The sequence below is a fragment of the Lepidochelys kempii genome, chromosome 1 (genome assembly GCF_965140265.1).
Source record: "Lepidochelys kempii isolate rLepKem1 chromosome 1, rLepKem1.hap2, whole genome shotgun sequence".
NCBI classification, from domain to species: domain Eukaryota; kingdom Metazoa; phylum Chordata; order Testudines; family Cheloniidae; genus Lepidochelys; species Lepidochelys kempii.
In genome coordinates, this window is record NC_133256.1 from 151,478,017 (window position 1) to 151,496,871 (window position 18,855).

An 18,855-nucleotide genomic window follows, 5' to 3' on the forward strand; every position below is an offset into this window, starting at 1 on the left:
TAGGGTTAAGACCACCAGCTGGCAGTATCAGCAATATCAGTCACTAATAGTAACCTTGTGTAGCAGCATGCCTTAAGGTGGTACTGGATGATAAGGCTGGCGAGCAAAGCAATCTATTAGTCAGGCTGCAGCAGAAAATAGTGTGTCAGTGCTACGCAGGGTAAACTTCATTCCCTTCCTGGCTCTTTCTTCGAAAATGGAAATGGGGGGAAGGGAGGTGAAATCTGATTTCCTGCTGCTGGGCGAACGGGTGCCACTTGTGATCAGGCTGGGGGCGGGGAGAGGGGGAGGAGAATTTCAAGGTCATAGTGGTGATGGTGATGGAAAGATTAATAGACAGCAGGTGAATGCATTATTTAGTCGGCCACAGATTGCGGAGCAAGGGATTGTTCTCCTATCTGGCAGGCTGTCTCCTAGGAGGACACCCCCAGTTTTTGTTTCCCACAAGTGTACATAGAAACCTGGTTGTCTAGGTGACAGCTGGGAAGAGGCTGCAGGCTAAGGAATAGAATAGCCTTGGATAGTTACATATGCTATTATGTAACTAGAGGGTTCATGGCAATATTGCTCTTAAGGACACATCCATTCAATTTTTAGGTCCTTCCCCTTTTGCTCCTGAATGTATCTGATATTTGAGATACAGAATAATTCTGGGAAATATTTTGAATTATTTTCTTTAATTGCCCTGCAATACACATTACGTTCAAGAGAATAAAAAAAACTGGGACTCTGGTATCCTTGATAAAACTCTTATGACAGTAGGTGGTGTCCAGAGGCAATGTAGTCTTATGGTTAGATTCTCTCAGTCAAAGCCATGGAGCAGAAGTCCAGGCTTTGCGCGGTATTTCCACTTGTCCCAGTGACTCACAGTATAACCTTGGGCATCCCACTGAACTCCATTGTGCCTCAGGTCACTCATCTGTAAAATGGAGATAATAATACCCATCCCATCTCAGAGGAATTGATTAAGTTGTTAATCAATCAGTATTTGCAGTGGTCTTTAAGATTATGGGGTGGAAGGTACTTCAAAAAGGACATTATTAAGGGGCAAAGACACATGGAGTTAATTCAGGGGTAGCAGTAATCGCTCTTGTAAAAGGACTGCTTGAGTGAGTGATTGCTCACTAAGGTGAGCAAGGACTGCACAACCTAGCCCGTAATGAATACTCAAGTGTTTACTCAGTCCTTCTACCATTGAAACTCCCATTGTTGCCAATCAGCTTTTCACCAGGCAAAATTTCCCTTAATCCTCAGGATTTGGTGAGACAAAGCCAGAAACATGTATCCTAACCCCTCCAAACAACAGGGGGTTGGAAACATTGGGACTTGGATCTAATCTATTGCTTATTTTCCCAGCATCTCCTCCTCCTCAGGCAGATTCCCTCTTGCTCTTCAGATGCCTACAAGTGAGGGCATGCAGCCAGGTTTCCCTGATCATGCCCACACCCAGTTATTCAAAGTTCCCCACAATAACTTCAGCTAATCAAGGATCTTTTGTAGTTAGGGCAGGAAGGAGGTGGGTAAAGCCTGGGGCTGGGATGCAGGAGATCTGGGTTTAATTGCTGGCTCTCACACAGACTTCCTGCATGAGGAAACTGCAAATGGTTTCATCTCTCTGAGCTTCTGTTCCCCATCTCTGTTAAAGGGAATAATGACACTGCCCTTCTTCTGCCTTTTGTCCTTTTCCTCTAAATTCTTTCTGATCGTAAGCTCTTTGGGGTAAGGGCTTGTCTCACAGGGTACATCCACACATGAACTGGAGGTGTAATTGCCAGCTCAGGTTGACATACCCACGCTAGCATGGTCAAAATAGGAGTGTAGCTGCAGTGCCACAAGCTGCAGGAGGGCCTAGTTACAGGGTTGCCATGATTTTGTTGTGGGTCTCATGATAATTCTTGTTTTCCTTAAAGTCCTGGAGTCAAGTGGAGATGTGACGATTTCAGCCTTCATTCTTAAAGAAAAAGTAAGTTTCTAGCCCTTGTGGCTGTGGAGAAAGCTTCAAAATGTGACCCCAGTGCACCCTAAAGGCTCCAAAAGCAGAAGGCAAATCAAAAGAACACCCAGTCTATTCTTTTTACATCATCTCATGAGTTTAAAGCCAATCTCATGATTTTTGAACATTTGGGGCTGGCTGTACTGTAGTTAGCACCTAGGCAGCCAGCCTATCCTGCACCCTGTGCCGCTGTGCTTATGCTGCTTTTTTCAGGCCCCAGCTCGGGTATGTATACTCAAGCTGGAAATTACACTTTCGCGAGCCAGTGTAAACATACCTCTACTCTCTGTGTGTGTACAGATCCTGGCACAATAGGGGCCTGGTCTTTGGCTGGGGCTTCTACACCCTACAATAGATATAAATATATGTCCATCGTTATAAGTCTACTAAATGTTTCAAAAGCACCATAATGCATGTGTCTCTTTTGGGGAAATGGGGGTGTCTACTATGTCTCTGTCCTCAGTTTTGTATTGCCCCTTGTTGTGAAATTGACAAGGAATCCTGAGGCCTGCCAAAGCCAGACCTCAAGAGGTTGGGTTGTCTGTTAATCTGTAGCTTTAAAGAAAGGGGAAAGAAACGCATGCTTTGGAGGTCAGCTAATCCCTGGCTATTTTTCAGCAGACTGAAAATTAAATATGAAAGTAAATTGTTTATTCTTCATCAGTAATGTGTGGTGCAGGGTGTTTTAAGAACTGTGGTGGTGACTGTGTCTCATGACTGCACCTCAAAGGCCCAGGGCGTTCTATGTGGTAGGTTTGTCTGGAAGCAGCTGTAGCTGGAGTTGGAAGCAAACTGAACGTCAGAATGAAGCAAGGCTGGATGTGGCTGTAAGCAAAGGCCCCTTTCACTGGGGGTGTGTCTACACAGCAGCTGGGAGCTGTGATTGCCAGTTCATGTAGATATATATGCACTAACTTTGCTCAAGCTAGTGCACTAAAAATAGTGGTGTGGCCATGGCAGCATGGATGACTCAGGCTAGCCACTCAAGTACAAATCCCGCCTGACCCCTTGGCTTCTGGACTTTATAAACATAAACACAGGAGTGTTTACATTTATATCAGTCTCATTAGACACTACCTCAAGGATCCAGCATGCAAACCACATTCTTTGTGTAGCTGGTGTATTGGAGCAAATTTTTTACAACTGTTTTGAACACCCCGTCCTCCACTTCAGGGGAAATCTTTGCTGGAGCACAGGCCAAAGTTTTGTCTTTTCAGGACTTTTTAGGCAGCATTATACAGAGCTAAACCCAGGTCATCACACATAAAGCCTAAAATTTGGACTTAATAGCTGCCGGACACAGCCAAAGAGAAAGAAATACCACACAATTACTTTCAGTGCAAACAATGCATTTTAAATAGATTTTGTAATACTTTTTTAAAAAACTTTTTAACGAAAGCTATCAGATGGAACCCTTCCTGTGCAGAGTTCACCCTCTTTCTGCTCATCAACTGCTAACACCCTCTTGTCTAGGTCAGTGGTTCTCAGCCAGGGGTCCAGGGCCTCCTAGGGGTCCATGGACAAGATTCAGGGGGTCCGCCAAGCATGGCCAGCATTAGACTCGCTAGGCCCAGAGCAAAAAGCCAAAGTCACATTGCACAGGACTGCAGCCTGGGGCTCCAAGCCCCATCACCCATGGCTGAAGCTGAAGCCTGAGCAACTCAGGGTATGTCTACGCTGGCAGAGTTACAACGCTGGCAGCTACATTGCTGATTAGAGAACGCTGAAGGGAAACCGCTGTTGTGTGTTCACACTGTCAGCTGCCTGCACAATAGCGTGTTCACACTTGGGGCACTTGCAGCGGCATTCAGAGCGGTGCACTCTGGCAGCTACCCCATAGAGCATCTCTTCCTCTTCTGCTGCTGCTAAGAATTGTGGGAAGGCAGAAGGGGTCTCGGGGCATCCTGGGTCCTGTCCCAATGCCCCGTGATGCATTGTTTCGCATCCCAGCAATCCCTGTGCTTCCATCTACATTTAGTGCCATCTTTCAATGATTTGTGTACTGCGCGCTCTGCTCTGCTCTGCCTCTTCAATCTGCAGGAATGCATCCCGCACTGCTGACCAGTATACTGCTTGCTCTGACTAACACATCACCAGTGGCAGTGGAGTTATTCCTTAAACTACAAAGGCAAGAGGAGTTCGACATTGATCTTGCCATGTGTAGTAGCTACGACATGAGATTGCTTGTGGCATTCACGGAGGTGCTGACCACCATGGAACGCTACTTTTGGGCTCGGGAAACAAGCACTGAGTGGTGGGATCGCAGCGTCATGCATGTCAGGGATGACGAGCAGTGGCTGCAGAACATTCGCATGAGGAAAGCCACATTCATGGGACTGTGTGATGAGCTCGCTCCAGCCTTGCAATGCAAGGACAGAAGAATGAGAGCTGCCTTGTCTGTTGGAGAAGCGTGTGGCGATTGCACTGTAGAAGCTGGCTATTCCAGACTGCTACCAATCAGTCGCTAACCAGTTCGGAGTGGAAAAGTCTGCCGGTGGACTCATGTTGATGGAAGCGTGCAGGGCCATTAATTGCATCCTGCTCCGAAAGACCATGACTCTAGGCAACATTTGTGATGTTGTGGATGGCTTTGCACAAATGGGCTTCCCTAACTGCGGAGGGGTGATAGATGGCACGCATATTCCAATTCTGGCACCAGACCATCTAGCCACCGAGAACATGGATCAGAAGGGGTATTTCTCTATGGTTCTCCAGGTGCTTATGGATCACTGTGGGCGTTTCACGGACATTAGCGCAGGCTGGTCCGGAATGGTGCATGATGCATGCATCTTTCGGAACACTGGCCTATTCAGGAAGCTGCAAGCAGGGACTTTCTTCCCAGATCAGAAGATCACTACAAGGGAAGTCGAAATGGCCACTGTGATCCTGGGAGACCCTGCCTACCCCTTAATGCCATGGCTTATGATGCCATACACAGGGCACCTTGACAACAGCAAGGAGAGGTTCCACAACAGGCTGAGCAAGTGCAGAATGACTGTTGAGTGTGCTTTTAGCCGTTTAAAGGCCTGCTGGCGCTGCCTATATGGGAGGCTGAACCTGGCCACTGACAATATTCCGATGCTTATAGCCGCGTGCTCTACACTCCAAAATATTTGTGAAGGGAAGGGTGAAAGCTTCACTCAGGGCTGGACCGCTGAGGCTCAGCGCCTGGAGGCTGAATTTGAACAGCCAGAGACCAGGGCTATTCAAGGGGTGCAACGTGGGGCCATAAGGATCAGGGATGCCCTGAGGCAGCAATTTGAAGCTGAAAGCCACTAATATTTGTTGCTATGCTTGGGAGTGCAGTGCTTGTAATGCTGGGAGGTGATTGTGATTGGTGCAGACGATGCACTATGAAGGTTTAAGAAAATTGCCTGTTGCTTTGCTGGGCTCTGTTTGCTTTCAATGAATAGAATAAAGAGTGCTTTGGAACCAACACAATTCTTTTATTAAAAAACAACAACCGGAGGAGAGAGGCAAACAAAAAAACACATCAACACTGAGGGGGATGGGAGAAGGGAGGGTCCCAGGAGGAGGTGGGGTCCAGGGACAATTAAAGATTTGTGTATGTCCAGGTATCATATACAACCTTCTCCTTTAGAGTACAGGGCAGCGGGTACTGTACTTCAGCAGGGCTAAACTGCAGAGGGACGGGTGTTGAGTGCAGTGGGTACTGGGAGTCGGCAGGGCTGGCCTGTGATGGGGGAGGAGTGGAATGCAGCAGGTACAGACTGGAGCCAGGAGGTTGATAAGAGTGTGTTGCCAGGGTCTGGGGGGCGCATGGGAAAGAGTTTTGCGACAGCGGCTGCAGGGGAGGGCGGGTGCAGAGCTGCTCACTTACAGTGCTAGTAGCGCCTGGAATGTGTCTTTGGTGCTCCATAGTGTTTAAGAGCCACTCCATGGTTTCACCCTGGAGTGCCGTGTTCTCCTTTCGGTCTCTCTTCTCACTGTCCCGCCACTCCTTCAGTTCTTGTTTTTCAGCTGCGACGTGCATCATGACATCACACAGAAAGTCTTCTTTAGTTCTTCGTGTTCGTTTTCTAATTCTGTGCAGCCGTTCAGCCGGCGATAACGAAGAGGGAGGCTGGGCTCCCAAGGTCATATCTGTGAAGCCAAAATGCAACATTTTACAGAAGCAGTATTGTTTGCAACACACAGACCACTGATTCAGTGATTTAACACACAGCCACTCTTCACATACCTGTCACTAACTGGCTGACCCCAGGCAAGCACACATGAGCCACAAGACCCCCCAGAATGGTGAGTAACCGCAGGGCAGGGGAAAATCAGTTTTCCAGGACTGTACTGTACACTGGGCATGTGGCTGTTGTGGAGAGCCAGCACTATAGGGGGGCCTTATAATCATTCCTGTCCCCACATTTTCCACAGGCTGTGTTCATTATGGAAGATATCTCGCTACTGAGGGTGAGCAGGGAATCAAGGGAGGGTCTTCTCCAAGACTGTGGCTTCCGCTCTGGCCCTTATGTGCCCTGTGTGCAGCAATGGCTCCCCCACCCACCATGACTGCAGAGTGGCATGGGAAAGTTACCTTTAATGGGGCAAGAAACAAAGCAGCTCTGCCAAAGAATCTGCGGCAACAGATTGCCCAGTATCTCCATGAGAGTTTCCTGGAGATCTCTGAGGCAGCTTCCTGTGAAGTGAAGGAATCAACCAACACCCCGTTCCACCACTCAGACTAGGCATGTGGTGGTAGCACACCATAGAGACACAAGCCTCCTTTCTGCAACCCTCCTGCCCCCAGCAACTCACTTCCACGATTCCCAAAATCAAAGCCACTTACCAGGGGCCTCCTCTCCTGTTTGCACATCGCCAAAATCCGACAGCTCATGACTGACCAGCCTCCTCTGGGGTACAGAAGAGCTCCTGGCTGCATGGATCTCTGACCTCTGAGTCATCCTCTGCCTCTTGGTCCCCCTCCCCTTCCTCATCCAAGATTTCTGCCTCCAGGCTCTGCCCACTCTCGACTGGCACACGAGCCACCGAAGTATCCGCAGTAGAGGTGGGGTTGCCACTGAGTATCGTGTCCAGCTCTTTGTAGAACCGGCAGCTCGTGGGCGCAGCACCGGAGCGGCGGTTTGCCTCCCGCCCCTTGTGGTAGATGTTCCACAGCTCCTTCACTTTGACCCTGCACTGCAGTGTGTCCCGGTCATGGCCCCTTTCTGTCCTGCATCGTGAAATCTGTCCGTAGGTATCATAATTCCTACAGCTGGAGCACAGCTGGGGCTGGACAGCTTCCTCTCCCCAAGTGCTGATGAGGGCCAGCAGCTCGGCATTGCTCCAAGCGGAGGATCGCCTGGTGCGTGGAGCAGGCTTGGTCACTTGGAGAGATGCGCTGAGGCCACTGCCCGCGTCACCCAGCAAACAGGAAGGGGACTTCCAAAGTTCCAAAGGAAAGTACGGGGTGGGGCTGACAGTTGGTCACCTGAGGGCAGGGCAGTAGAGTTCAAACCAATGGCTAGAGAGGCGAGAACAGGCATTGTGGGACACCTCCTGGAGGCCAATCGCAGCGCTGCAATCACCCAGGGAGTCTACACTGGCACCGCGGCACCGTAGCCTCAGCGCAGACAGCTGTACGTCGCTCGTCGGGGTTTTTCTTTTAAAAGCACTGCAAGTGTGCAGTTTCTGTGCACTGAGTGGCTTGGCAGTGTGTACACCTCAGGAGTTACACCGCAGAAAGCTGCTTCACTGCACAGAAACTTGCCAGTGTAGACAAGGCCTTAGCTTCACCGTGCCCCCTGTGGTGTGTGGCCCTGGACAATTGCCATGCTTGCTACCCTTCAATGCCAGTCCTGGCTTTTACATGCAGAAAAACAGCTGTTGTTGCACAGCTGGGCCATGGAGTTCTTATAGCATGTTGCGGGGGCCTCAGAAAGAAAAAGGTCGAGAACTCCTGGTCGAGATTGTTTTAAAACATTGGGCACTTGTAACCATTCCCTGCTCTGTTCTCAGCCACATGCAGAAACGAAATAAGGATAACAGCTAGGGTACTGGACTAGCACTCAGGAGACCTTGGTTTACTTCCTGGCTCAGCCATAAACTTCCTGTGGACCGTAGGCAAGTCACTTAATATATCTAGAGCCTTAATTATTAATTATAATAATTAATCATTGTAATTCTTCCCTACCTCACAGGGGTGTTTTGAAGATAAAATCCATTAATGATTGAGGCACTCAAAGGTGATGACGACTGTACAAGTACCAAGACAGAAACATGGCTCATTCAAACAGCATGTCCTATTCTAAGAATGCAGGATCCCACGGTTGCCCCAAATACCTGTAGTCTGTACAGGATGGTCCCAACCCCTCAGCTACCTGCCTGCATCCTCTTCGGGGTCACCTCCTCTGACATGGCTCCAGCGGGTATTGCTTTTGCCATTTCTTTTACTGCTGCCATTGGCCTCCAGCTGCTGCTGCTGCCAGATGTTTCCCTGGAGCTGGGCTGCTTCATCAGCTCTTGACTGCCCCAAGTGTGAGACCAGCAGCTGACACGCTCAGGGATAGCTCGAGTTTTTGATCCCTGACACAAGGCGTTGGGTAAGATGCAAAGATGTAGAAATGCCTCTTGGAACAGGGCTTCTACACTGCAGCTGGCAGGGTGCTTCCCAGTGTGGGTGGACAGACAAGCACTAGCTCTGCTCAAGCTAGCATGCTAACCATAGCTGTGTGGACACTGTGGCACAGGCAGCACCATGGACTAGCCCCCTAGTACAGACCAGGGAGTTGGGGAGGCTTGCACATGGGTGGCTAACCTGTACCACCAGCTGTGCTGCAGCATCCACACAAAGCTGGTGCGCGTCTGTCCACCCGGGATGTGGGGAGGGGTCAGTCCCAGTTGCAGTGTAGACAGACCTTAACAGTCCCAGCTGCTGACAACTGGGAATGTGAAAGAGGCAGGCTGGAAGAGGAAGATGAGTCCCCCATCAGCACCAGATTTGGACTCATCCTATTTCAATTTACACTGTGTTATGTCTTCCAGAATCCAGTTGGAAAATTGCACCTTTAAATTTAACTACAATAGGACAGGGGGAGGGGAGGGAAAATGCCATGAGCAGCCCAGTGTTTATCACCAGAAGGAAAGGAGCCAGGAAAGGGGAAGTGGGAGGAGAAGTGAGGTTCCAGGAATTGTTAGCTGCATTTACAGGAAAAATATAATGACCCTCCATTTCTGGAACAGAGAGACAGGCAGTGTTGCGGTAATGGCGATGTTTTGTTGTAAAACCCGTGCACATCTTTTCCTCCTGCACCTCTGCTAGCACACCTCACTGTGCAGATGTTACTCTTGTATCTCTGGCAAAGGCAGAGGGGCAAGTCTCTGCATTCTGGAACATCTACTGCACAGCGAAGTAGTGCTGTGGTGGAAATGATTAATAAAACAACAACAAAACCCAAACCTTTGTAGAGTCCTGGAGTCTGAGCTGGTTCCAGGTTCTTTAGGAGGGACAGAGAGTGTAAAGAATCCTAGCTCTGAATTAGCAAGTATACTGCAAAGATGAGAGATGGTTCAGTTTCACTGGGATACATCTCATAAATATGGAAAGCTTTTGAGGTGTACTTCCTTTTAAATGTCCAAAAGGAGCAGTTCCTGAGATTTTGAGAGATAGGAAAGTGAAGGCCTCAGACTCCCTGTAGAAGTGAGAAGGCTGTTTTTTGTTTTAGTAATAGGATTTTCTAGGTTGGGAATTAAGAACAGGGGGATTCATTCTTCCCAGGTGATCTTGTCATGTCCTCCTACTGCTTCCTGCCACATCCGTGCACCTGCTAGTGCGCCCGGCTGTGCACATGATCATTGTGCTCTGCCAGGTCACTGGAGGAGCATTCACACTCAAGCAGCTGGCATTGCAGGGAGATGCTTCATATTTTGAGGCTGTCTGCTGCAGCCGCAGGTATTGGGGCCAGTGATGTAGACCCACCTGTTCATTGCATCTCTATACTGACCAACTTCAGTGCAGCGTTGATTCAGGCAATGCTACGTAGTCCAGGGCTGATCAGCAGTGGGTGGTTGGTGCTTGACTGGTAGCAGCTGGAGCTACTCTTCTTTGCCATAACTGAACCCTTGTCTTCCTAGACTAGCTGTGCACAGAATCTAAGGGGTTTCTTGGATCCTTAGTTAACAAACTGATTGTAACCTTCGCCATTGCAGTCCGAGTCATCCTTTATTTATAGCTGTAATATCACTGCAATTTGTGGTTTAAGTTTGCCCAGTTTCAAACTGAAAAGGAAAATGACAATGAGTGTCTAATCTTGCAGCCTTCATGAGGAAGCCATAGGACAGTACTTCTCGACTTGTCATCACTCTTCATCTTATTTTCTCCAGAGTCACTGGAAAGATCTAAAAATGCATCCTACTTATCACACATCTGTTGGCTATCATGGAGCAAATTCAGCCCAGGTGTAATTGAGTGTAACTCGACTTATTGAGGTGGCACCCACCTACATTAGGTCTGAATTTGACCCTATTTGCTAAATAAAGGTGTTATTAATATGAACAAAAGTATTGTCAATGTTAGGCCTCAAACTTCCAGAAGCTTCAAAGAGCAAGTTTTGTAGAATTAAACTGAAACTTGTGGTCAGGATGAGCTGCAACCAGATAACACTTTAGGCTAACTCATATGTACTGAGATAATCTATGCACCTGGGCATAGCTTACTCGATACATATTGACCACATTTGAGACAATTGGCTACATGGAGATAAGCTATGCACCCGTGCATAGCTTATAATATTAAAGTAACCACACTAAGAATTTGGCCCACCCTGATTGGTTGGTCTGTTTTAAAACACGGCTGACAGATAAGATAAAAAGTATGAAGGCACAGGACTCTGTGTGTGTGTGTGTGTGTTTCGGTCATAAGGCAAACCTAACCCACACCCCCTGAACCGAAGAGACATCCACTTCTCAACTGTCTGTACCTGGCCAGCGTGGAAGACGACCGACTGAAGGGCAACATATTTTCGGACGAATGCAGGGTAAGATTATGGAGTAAAGAAGTCTGGTTGCTTGAACTAAATTGATCTTAGTTATATCGATACTGTAGTATAAAACTAGTGGTAAGTAGCTGGTGGATAATAGCTTTACATGTACTGGTGCTTGTCTTCAGTATAACTAGCCAGGCCAGGTGCATGTAAGGTTATTGTTCTTTAGCTCCTTGATGAGTGGTAACTTTACATGTACTTGTACTTGTCTTCAGTATAACCTGCCATTTATACCAATTCTTATACAATGCTTGTCTTTACTTTTTCTTTTCTTATTTTGTCTGTGTTGTTTTTATAGCTGAAAAGCATTAAAAACCTTTTTTGAGGAATAATTAGTCGTTTTAATTTGTCTTATACTGGCACTACTCAACCTCATTACATCTGTGTTGGGTGGTGATCACCCAGGGCTGAATTAGGGCCCTGAGGCATGTCTCCTTCTTCCTTCATCTCTGCAAAAGGATAACTGGATTTGTATTGATCTCTATTTCCTGTGAGATATGGAGGATGTGGTGTTCATGTTGTCTTTTAGTGCATATGCAAGAGACCTCTAAGAAACTCAGCAGTTTTGTTTTGCTATGCGGTTCATGGGTCTGACTCAAAGCCCACTGAAATCAATGGGAAGGTTCCCTTGGCTTCAAAGACATTTAGATCAGGAGCCACGTGAACATTTTCTTTGGTTACAGTCTTCATCTGTCACCTCCCATGAGTTTTCGGTCTGAACAAAGCCAAGTTCTCCAAGTGAAACTCCATTTCACCTGGCTGAAATGTCAAAAGCCACAACCATAAATACAGTATAATTCCATATAGTAATTCTGGACCATGGAGACCTGAGAGCAAGTCCCTGCTCTGCCATAGACTCCCTGTGTGACTTGGGCTAGTCACTTAGGTCCAGATCCTGAAAGATATTTAGGTGCCTAATTCCCATTGATTTCAATGGAAGTTTGGAGCCTAAATACCTTTGAGGATCTAGGCTTTAGCCTCTCTGTGCCTCAGTTCCCACTCTGTAAAAGGGGGTAGTTGCTCTTCCCTACCACACGGGGTGGAGTGTGGATAAACATTAAACATTATGAGAGGCTCGGATATAATGGTGAGGGAGTTATATAAGTACCTTAAATGGCTAGTGAGATACATAGATTTCAGTGGGAAACCATAAATCTGATTGTGATGCAGAGTCAAAAACTGACCCAGGATCTCTCAAAACTGGGATCAGGTTTCTTTTACATCTGTGAATGATAGCAAACCGTATGATGTTTGTGCTTTGAGATTCAAGTGTGAGATTAAACCTGAAAAGGTGAGCGTGGGATGATTTTGGAACTCAGTGTGAACAGTTAGCAAAACTCTAGTATTCCATTTCTCTTTGTCTCTTGATGAGATCCTCCACTGCATGATTTGAAAGCTTCAGAGCAGGGAACCAGCTTGGCTGCACTGCATGCTATTGTGATCCTTTGATCATTTTAATTGCCATGTTTAACAGCAGCTTGAGCTATTTAAAAAAATAAATTCATGTTTTTTAAGGTAAGAGAATTATTAGAGTGATGTCTGCTCTGTTAAAATAATACAATATTTAATTTGCTTCATCATATGTTTTATGGTCCAGCCATTGTGAGATGCTGCCTAGTTTGGAAAATGCGGGATAAAGACAACTTTTGGGAAGCTGATTAAGCTGTTTACTTAAACGTAAGCTTCGTTTTGTCTTTTGTATACTGCATAGTAGTAAGATTTGGCTTTCTCCTGCACTGGGAGGGCAAGCTGCCTGTGTAGACAATGGTAGTTCATCCACTTATCTATCTGCCTCCTGCACAGGTTGGCTGACTGCTCGCTCCCCATTTGGCTGGGGATTATGACACTGTCTTTAAACTAGGGTCTCTTGCAAAAACGTGGGGCCTTTGCACCTCTAGAACATTTTACATAGTAGGCTTTCCTGCCTTTGCTCCCTAATCTTATCAGAGTAATTTGAATACAAAACAAGGCTGCAGGCCTCTGAGTATTATCTAATCACTAATCTCTCTTTATATGTGTGTGCATGGGTGTTTTTGGGAAAGATCACATTTGCCCATTGATAGGGAAACCGCTCTCCTCCACTGAAGAGGGCTTGCCAGCTGTGCAATTTTGACAATATTATATTGGGTATTATAAAATGTCATTCATCCAGTGTCTTCTTCCCGTAAATGTGACCATTGTTTAGATAAATAGGTTTTGCTCTTTATCTAAGCTCTGCTGTACAGTAATGAGGAAGAACAAGTGATAAGCAAAACCTTGGGTGTCTATGGTTGTACAAAACATAGTCAAATTTATCTGAAGCTGTGGGCCACCCCAACAAGTCCCACAACCCTCCTCCTGCCAAAACAGGCCCAAACTTCTTGCTGCTTTGGGTGGGTTTTGCTTGAGATGTAGCGTGAGGTCCACTGGCTTGCTAAGCCCTACAGTCTTCACTTTCTTTGTCATGCTGCCGGTGGTGTCTCACTCCCCATCTGAGGGACCTGATTCTCTTGGGCTTGCCCTGGCAGTTTCTTTCCCCTGCAGTCCAATCAGTATTCATCTAAGGGGGATGACTGAATGGCTTGCTCTGATGCTTCAGCACCCCTGGTGGCTCTTGTTGATCTGACATTTTGAATGTAAAAGCCTCACTGCAGCAAGGGGAAAATCTCAAGTGTGTGAGATCCCTCTCTCTCAATTTTCCTCCTACCCTAATTTGAAACCCAACAGCCTTCTACTCAGTAGCTACCCCGCACACTGTAGTGGCGCTGTTGCCAGGTGCTGGTGGAGGAATAGTGTGATACTTTTGCATAAAGATAGCTTAGTGGGTCTACCTGTCATGGTGGGAGGGATTTGGATGCAACTCCCAGAAGTTAATTCTGAAAGTGAGTGAAGGGAACTGGCTACTCAGTCATACTCTGAGGATAAACTGAAGACAAAGTGGTATGGCCGTCCCCTAGACCTACCCCTTCCCCTTTTCGCCCAAGAAGATTTGCCTCTGCAGGTAAGAAGAAGAGCAAAGATATGGTTGGAGGATGTAGGTCTATCTTGAGATCTCTTTGGATGGGGTGACCTTTGCCAAACTTTCCTGAAGGTCTAAATATTGTTTTTGTGTTAAAGGCTAGATAAACATCCCTGTGTGTGTGGGTTCTGTAGTGTCCCTTGCAATAGATGAGAGAAAGGACTCAGATGTGGTTTCTCCACTTGGGACATTGGAGACATGGAAGTTATTATTAATTATTTCTATTACAGTAGAATCTAGAGGTCCCAGGCAGGATCCGGGCCCCGCTGTGCTGGGTTTTGTACCAACATAAAATGATAGTCAGTCCTTACCGCAAAGAACATGTGCAGTCTAAGGCTCTGATCCTATGAACTACCCAGGGAGGGATGGGCTGCTTTCAGAGGGACTCTGTGCTGGCTCAGGGAACAACAGAAGAATGGCCATACTGGGTCAGACCAGTGGTCTCTTTAGCCCAGTACCCTGTCTTCCGACAGTGGCTGAGGCCAGATGCTTCAGAAGGAATGAACAGAACAGAGCAATTTATTGAGTGTTCCAACCCCTGTCATCCAGTCCCCAGATCTGGCAGCCAGAGGCTTAGGGACACCCATAGCATGGGGGTTGCATCCCTGACCATCCTGGCTAATAGCCATTGATGGACCTATCCTCCATGAACATATCTAGTTCTTTTTTGAACCCAGTTATACTTTTGGCCATCACAGCATCTCCTGGTATCCATCAGCATGGAGCAGCTTGCAAGATCAGGGTCTAAGCTCCCCGGATCTCTAGCTTGCAGACTGAGAACAAAGTTTGGGTTTTATATTGTCACTACCCAGGATCTACCTAAGGGTATGTCTACACTGCAGTCAGGAGGTGTGATTGCAGCACATGCAGGCACACCTGAGCTGCCTTGTTAAAAATCACTGCATAGCATGGTGGCCTGAACTAGCCCTTCAAGTACGTACCCAGGGCGGGATTGTACTTAGGCAGCCAGCCTGTGCCACTGTGGCTACACTGCTATTTTTAGAGAGCTAGCTAGATCCAAGCTAGCTTGGGTGTGCCTACCTGTGCTGCAGTCATGGCCTCCTGACGCACAGCCTACACCAAGCAGTCACGGAACAGATTGCTGACTACACTGTGGCTTCTTGGTGTACTTTCTTGAACCCAGTTATGAACCTAGTTGTGATTTGTCCATGTGAGAAGAGTTTTCAGCATTGTGACTTGCCTCAGGTTTTTTCACCAATGTGTCAGAAACAAAACAATTAGCCTTTCCATTTGACAGGCAGGAGAGGTGGTTAAGATGGGCCAGTGCTTATGAGGCAGTAGGCGCTCCATTTTAATTCAGAGCTCCTTAGCGGCTGAAACCAAGGAAATTTCTGTCATCAACTTCAACGGTAGCTGTATCCAGCCCATAATTAAGTGGTGGTGGCAGACAGGGGACTCAAACCACCCTATCCAAGAGAGTGGGGCTGGAAGGGAAGGCTAAAACAGTGACTTTTTACGTACAAAAAGTAACAGTCCGGAGAGAACCCATATTTCTTCATGACAGTGAAATCCTGTGGAGTCTGTATCTTTTTGTTACCACAAAATCCAAGGGCCTGCTCTTGCATTTGCTGTGCACCAAAAATTTTGCGGAGTCAATTGCTCTGCTACTGCAAGATGTTCTTTCTTACACTACCACTGCTTCACAGCCACTCCTCCCGCTCTTCCGGTGGTGTGCTTTATTTCCCCTCTCCTGGATGAAGTGCCAATTTTCTGGGACAGCCACATGCACAGCACCTCTGCACTCAGCTGCTTGTAAAATGCTACCCAAGCAGCATGGGGAAAATCTGTATTTGTTTTTCAGGGGAGGAGTTGGCTCTTTGCTGCAATAAATTGGACAAATCATGTTTTCACACCCAGCCTCCTCCTCACATCACTCTTGTGCTCTTCTGGAGCCTGAAAACAAATCCTCCCCAGCAGCAACTCTGAAAGGAATCATAGAATATCAGGGTTGGAAGAGACCTCAGTAGGTCATCTAGTCCAACCCCCTGCTCAAAGCAGGACCAATCCCCAATTTTTGCCCCAGATCCTTAAATGACCCCTCAAGGATTGAACTCACAACCCAGGGTTTAGCAGGCCAATGGTCAAACCACTGAGCTATGCCTCCCCAGACTGCTTGCCTGATTTGTGTGGATGTCCTAATGCTGTTTCGCACATCTGATCAGGAGTGCGTTTCTGCAGTGTTGTGTTGCAGGCAAGATTAATGCTGAATCAAGTGACCAGTATTCAGTTTGACCCAAGAGGCATCTGAACTCAGGCACTGGTCAGCAACTGAGGGGTAGAAAAAGCCCCAAACCATCATATTCAAACTGGTTGCTTCAAGTAATTATTTAATGGGTCAGATCTTTAGCACCAGGCATACGTCAATGGTCTGCAAAGTTGCTATGCCATTTGGCACCAGCTGATGATCTGGCTCTGTATATTTATTGATAGTAATTGCTTGATGTTTTTTCCCCTCAGCAGCTGCATGCAGTATCACCGGTATGGAACTGTACAGGGGACACACACTTTCTCATAGCCAGTAATTTTTGTCTTCTAGTTGCATGCCAGCCCCCCAGCCACATAGATTCACCATGTTGGCCTTGTCTGTATGTTGCATTATGATTGATTTTATTACTTTTGTGGCTTTTGCTGAAAAATTGAAATCTTATTTCTGAGTGATTAAGCAAACCATAAAATGGAAACCATTCCTTCACCTCTAAGATGTAAACACAGAAGAACCCTTATGTTCACACACACACACACCCTTTTAAGATATAGGGCTGGAAATCATCTATCATTATCTGTTTATTCTCTGTAGCTCTCTGTGTTCAAATACCATACCATCCCCACGGCAGGTGTGCGTCTGTGAAGATGCTATATTGACAGCCCTGGGAATTGAAATGCTCTCAAATATATCAACAGAGCAGCTTTGCAAGCTTCTGGTTGCAGTTTTGCAAGCTTCTCAGGTTATGTGACTCAAACTTGACCTCTAGGGATTACCGCTAGTGGCGAGAAGGTAGTTCATTCTCTATGCTGATTTTAATTGTCCTTTCTGATGAGATTCTCAATCAGTGCCAACTGGGCCATGGAAACCTGTCCACTAGGAACTAGACACCACCAGATTATTTCAGATATAGTAGGTCACCAGACAGCTGTATCCTACTAGGAATCTGGGCTGGATTTGAACTGGTGCCCCAAAGGCAGAAGCCTCTTCATCCCCTAACATTCCCTCAAGCCATCCGGTCTCCAAAAGGAACTCTGAACCTCTAAATAATGTCATGTTACAGAGACTGCTAAAGAAATTAGATTACATCTAGAAATTGCACAGGGGTAAAACACTCCCCTTGCTTTTAACACTAAATTGCTTCACTATAATTTCCAGCAAGAGAGCATGTGATTCGTCATGTGCATTGTTATCTTTCTCAATTAATACTTTCCACAGGAGTTCAGGTTTAAGCATCTCCCTTTCTCTTCCCAGGTTCTCCACATTTCCCAGACTGTTTTCCAGAACTACAGATCATTCCGTTTGTGAGATGCTGCATTTCTCACCTGCTGATTGCAATTAGCAACTGCCAGCTGGGACCTGGTGTGCTGCTGAAGAGCTAACAAGAAGTGGAGAGCAGCATGAGGCCTAGACAGTATGTCTGCTTTGAATATATAAAAATGCTGCTTTGTGTTTATGAGAACACACCACTGCAAACAAGATTTCCATGCTCCTACATGAATGTAGCTTACTTTCCTTCGTGCCATAGTTTATGTATTACTTTTTCATACAATACAATCATGGGTTTACTAGTAAGGCAACATGTGAGGGAATAAAGAATAGCATAGGTAAAAGCGAAGCCAACAACGACCTTGTTAAGCAAACCTTTCACATAGTACTGTTGGGGTCACTGGGGCATGGCCACTAGGTAACTCGAGGGGATGGAAGACCACGAGTGTCGATGAAGCCCCCTCGCACTAGGCCCAGGTGTCCTTGGCCTCCCCTCCCGCCTGGAGGCACTCGCAGCAGCTCTGCGTACTAGGCCCAAGTGTCCTTGCCCGCCCCCCCTCCGCCTGGAGGCACACACAGCAGTTATGCTGAGAATCTGCAACAATATGCTGCGGAGTCAGACTGCCTGAAACTAAGCAAGGCCACACAGGGCAGATATGGAAGAACAATGCTCAATAAAGCAGCTTTATGTATAGTTTAACAAATGATACAGAGAACCAGGGAACTAGCTGGGCACTGGATTGGCTGGCTATTGTGGATACTTAGGGCAGCTTGCTATTGGATAAGTATGCTGGGAAAAAGGATGTATAAAAGCCTGTGTAACTTCCTGCTCTGTGTGCAGGATTTGAGATTCAAATCTCCCTGTACCTTTTTGAAGCTACAAATAAACTTTTCTGCTTTTCCACCCCGTTGTGATTATTGGGTGTAGCACACCGGGTAGCGAACCAACTCAAGCTGTTGTTCAGCCTCTCGGCACTGGGTGCCGGCAACAGTACTATCCTCAGGCAGTGTCAGTCATGATGGGGCCAAGTTACCTCTGTTTGTGTTAAAAGAAGCTCATTAGACTGACAGCTAAAACTCCATAGGCATAGCTGAAATTACAGTGCTGTAGCATTCAGGAGACCTGAGCTTGTGGGTATCATGCTCTCTGGGGTCGGACTGTAACTGCCAACTGCCAGAGGAAAAATAGCTTCCCTGCTTCGTGACACACAGGAGCTGACCATGATTAAAATCCTGGCCCTTATCTGAAAGCAAGCTCTCTGCTAGTGCTTCCATGGGCACTAGCCTCTCCAGAAGGATGGAGGGGCACTTTAAGGGGCAAAGCAATAGCCACGCTGTCCCTGGACTGTGGGAACCCTGGAAGGCATTGGGCTTCCCT

At 47.0% G+C, this 18,855-nt stretch overlaps 1 long non-coding RNA gene across 1 annotated transcript; it reads left to right on the plus strand.

Moving 5' to 3' along the window:
- The first annotated feature begins 10,840 nt into the window (after positions 1–10,840).
- Positions 10,841–18,289, plus strand: LOC140905301 (uncharacterized). The gene is made up of 3 exons (XR_012156813.1): positions 10,841–10,980; positions 12,584–12,663; positions 17,463–18,289. It is a non-coding gene; the product is annotated as an uncharacterized lncRNA (long non-coding RNA).
- The last annotated feature ends 566 nt before the right edge of the window (positions 18,290–18,855 follow it).